Below are 3924 nucleotides of genomic sequence, written 5' to 3'. Positions count from 1 at the left end.
CGCGCCGCGCTACGCAGGGGCACCACGGTCGCGCGAACCGAAGCCGCACCGGGCCGGGGCCATGCTGCGTAGGGGCGGGACACGCCAAGGCGGGCGGGGCCGAGCCGCCATGGCCGGCGAACCGGGCCGTGCCACGGCCGGGCGAGCTGCGCGGGGAGGGCGCCGCGCTGAGCGGGGCGAGGCCGGGCCGCCACGGCGAGGCCGCGGACCACCGCGCCGGCGAGCCACCGGGGCCGGACCGCGCGGGGCCACACGCCGAGGGCGGGCAGGGGGGCTGCGTGGGGTCGCCGGTGGGAGGGGGCGCCACGGTCGCGCGCCGGCGAGCCGGGGCCGCGCCAGGCCGCCAGGGCGAGGACGGGGACAGGGTCGGGGGCGCCGGGGGACGGCGGGGCCGTGCCAGGGCTGCCGCGGGCGGGCGAGGCTGCGCAGGGGCCGGGGCCGAGCGCCGCGAGCGGGGGCGGTTGGGGAGGGCGCGCCGTGCCGGGCCGAGCGGGCAGGCCGCGCTGGCGAGGCGCCATGGCCGGGCTGCGCGTGAGGGGGCGGGGACGCCATGGCCGGGGAGGGCGGGGGCGTCGAGGGCGGGCGAGGCTGGGGAGGGCGCGCCGCGCCGGGAAGAAGGGACGAGGGGGAGAGAGGGAAGGGAGAAGGGGAGGGGGCCGGGGGCTCACCACGGGCGGGGCGGGGCGCCGGCGTCGGGCGAGCTGGGGGCGGGCAGGGGAGCGGCGTGAGGTGGGAGGAGGGATCGTGCGCGGGGGGTAGAGGGGAGGAGAGAGAGACGGTTTTGGGGGTGTGGGCGATGACAGGTGGGCCCCACCAGGCAGGGCGGCGACGACGGCGGTGTAACCGCCCGCGTGCCGCGCGCGAGGGGAGCGGGGTGGCGAGCTGGGCCGCCCGCGGCTGGGCCGCGCGGGGGGAAGCGAGCTGGGCCGCGCGGGGGAAGGGGAGGCCGGCTAGGCCGGATGGCCAACTGGGCCGCGCGCGAGGGGGGGCGGCTGGGCCAAAAAGGAGAAGAGAGAGGGGGGGAGAAAAGAAAAAGGGTTTTCCTTTTTCTAAAATCTATTTTCTCTAGATGAATGCTTTCACCATTTCAATCAATTCAAACAAATGCACGGTTCGGCATGGTGCAGCAAACAAAATAAAGTATTTTAGGGTTTTGCTTTACACGAGATCTCAAGCCGAATCTCGCCATAACTTTGGAAAAGATCAAGGCTTAGCGAGGAGAAAAGGGAAAAGGAAAGGGTAACGCCCGAATTTTGGTGAGGGAAAAGAAGAAAAAATTCTACCCCCAAATTCAGAGCGTTACATCAAGGAAATTTGAAATATGTCATCGTAGCAGTGGAATATTTCTCTAAGTGAATCGAAGCAAAGCCCCTAGCCACAATAACTTCGGCCATAGTACAGAAATTCTTTTGGCAAAATATTGTTTGTCGCTTCGGTGTGCCGAAGACAATAACCGTTGACAATGGAACTCAATTTGATGCTGAAACGTTCAAAGATTTTTGTGAATAGATTTGTACAAAAATTCATTTTGCATCAGTAAGGCATCCATAATCAAATGGGTTGGTAGAGGGAGCAAATGGAATTATAATGACAGGAATAAGGAAGTTAATCTTCAACCAGCCCAGAGGAAAGTGGCCAGATGAGTTGATCAAAGTGGTGTGGAGCCATAACACAATTGTATCAAGGCCAACAGGTTTTACACCTTTCAAGTTCCTGTTCGGTGACGAAGCAATAACACCAGAAGAAGCAAAGACGGGATCAATAAGAACAACAGCTTCAACGGAAGACGAAGCTGATTCTCAAATAACAAAAGACACTATAGAAGGGAGCAGACTTTAGGCCATAGAACACATCAATAAGTATCAGGTCGAAACAATAAAATGGCATGATAGGAAAGTTCGATTGAAAAATATCAAGCCAGGTCATTTGGTGCTTCGGAGAGTAGCCAACCCACATATAGTGGGCAAGTTATAGCTGAAGTGGGAAGGTCCTTTTCTGGTAGTATCTTCGTCAAGACCCGGTTCTTACAGATTGAAGGATATGGACGGCAACGACATACCCAGATCTTGGAATGCGGATGAGCTTCGGCAGTACTATGTGTAATTGATGTAATCCTTTTCATTTTTCCTATGGCACCCTTTTCCTTCCAGGTTTGTAATTTTCATTCTTATTTAGCCCCATGCAATATAAGGACGAAAATCCCCCAAAGATGTAATATGTAATATCAGAACCTGCACCATCAAGTGCAAAAGAAAACAGGGAAAAGCTCAAAAGACATCCCTAAGGGGATGCAGAGCTGTAATCACCCCAAGGATGATGAAGCTGCAAAAAGTTGTTCCTAAGGGAGCGCAGCGTAAGTTCCGAAGCTCAAAAGTTGTTCCTAAGGGAAGGCAGAGCCAAATACCACCGAAATATAAGGTGAAGAAGCTCTAAAGTCGTTCCTAAGGGGATGCAGAGCTAAAATCTCACCGAAATAAAAGGTGAAGAAGCTCCAAAGTCGTTCCTAAGGGGATGCAGAGCTTAAATGCCACCGAAATAGAAGGTGAAGAAGATCCAAAGTCGTTCCTAAGAGGATGCAGAGTCTAGGTGTGGCTTCGTGTGCGCTTGGGACATTCATTTGCATATTACATCACATCATTCATTGCATTCATACAGACATTCATTTAGAAATTCGTAGGATCATCATCATCATGACATAAAACACGAACAGAAATACTCCGGTTTTGACGACAAAGTGCTTCGATGAACACGAAGAAGCTTCGTTTCAAACATACAGGCATTTTATGCAAGGAAATGCTTCGATGTGTATGGAAAGAAGGGAAGGTGTTTTTCGCCTTCGGCTCAAAAGATACGAATTTCGTACATGGATGAAAAGGTAAAAATATATTACAAGGTATGGCAAATATACACAGTACTGTTTAATTCTCGATTACAATTTTTTGCAAAGATAATGCAAATATTCCTTAGTTCTATACATGAAGGCTTAAAGAGAAGCTTCATCTTAGCAACCTTCGGAATATGCTTTGGGTTATCAACCTTCGGCACCGCTATCCTGCAGACAAACAATGGTATAAGGTAAAAGTAATTATAAGAATCAAGGCAAGCAACAGGTATTAGTTCCTTACTGGTTTAAGCAGGTTTCGGGCTTCGTCCCTAGCCAACTCTCGTCCACCCTTAGCCCAAATCTGAGTGATGAATCTATTTCTGATGCTTCGGGCTTCACTAGGAATATCAATCAGATCTGATGGCGACAGGTTGAAGGTTGGTCTGTTTACTGTCTTCGCATGCGTGCATCCGACCTTCAAGAATGCAGTAGTTGTGCCGCGAGAAGCTAGCAAAGCACAGAAGTCACCATGCCCATGTTAGAAATATGCCCTAGAGATAATCATAGAGATGAGCATATTTCTTTGTATCCATGATATATATATTGCTTAATTGAATATCCATGGAAGGCACCTTGTATTGATTAGCAATTATGTGAATTGTTTGTGAGATTCTTTACTTATATGGTTATTCTAAATGATGTCCCTAGTCAGAGTCGATGACTAGCACATGTATTAGTTGATGACTACATTTCACAAGTCATGAACATGGAGATGTTAAACTAATAATGTGGGCGCATGTATGACATGAGGCTGGACCGACCCAACGTGAGATATTGTAATATAGTTCTCTTCTTGCAACATGAATACTGTATCCTTAGACCTGAGATTGTCGCATGTTCTCAAGATATGAATTGACTTACTTAGGGACCATCAAACGCTATCCCGTAACTGGGTAGTTATAAAGGTAGTTTTGGGTTTGTCAGGAAGCATGCTGTGAGGCATGGTCAGTCAAGATGGAATTTGTCCCTCTCTTTGTGAGAGAGATATCTCTGGGCCCCTCGAGTGATTGGATCAAGAAATGCATGGCCGTGCTAGGGTT

At 51.3% G+C, this 3924-nt stretch overlaps 1 long non-coding RNA gene across 1 annotated transcript; it reads right to left on the bottom strand.

The window, feature by feature from the left end:
* Window positions 1-2864: 2864 nt before the first annotated feature.
* Window positions 2865-3325, bottom strand: LOC109945562 (uncharacterized). Its single transcript, XR_002268792.1, has 2 exons — window positions 3126-3325; window positions 2865-3052 (listed from the first exon to the last, which is right to left on the bottom strand). It is a non-coding gene; the product is annotated as an uncharacterized lncRNA (long non-coding RNA).
* Window positions 3326-3924: the final 599 nt, after the last annotated feature.

Source organism: Zea mays, chromosome 4, assembly GCF_902167145.1.
Source record: "Zea mays cultivar B73 chromosome 4, Zm-B73-REFERENCE-NAM-5.0, whole genome shotgun sequence".
Lineage (NCBI taxonomy): Eukaryota > Viridiplantae > Streptophyta > Magnoliopsida > Poales > Poaceae > Zea > Zea mays.
Note: the sequence above shows the minus strand (reverse complement) of the source record. Positions and strands in the feature narration are given on the sequence as shown.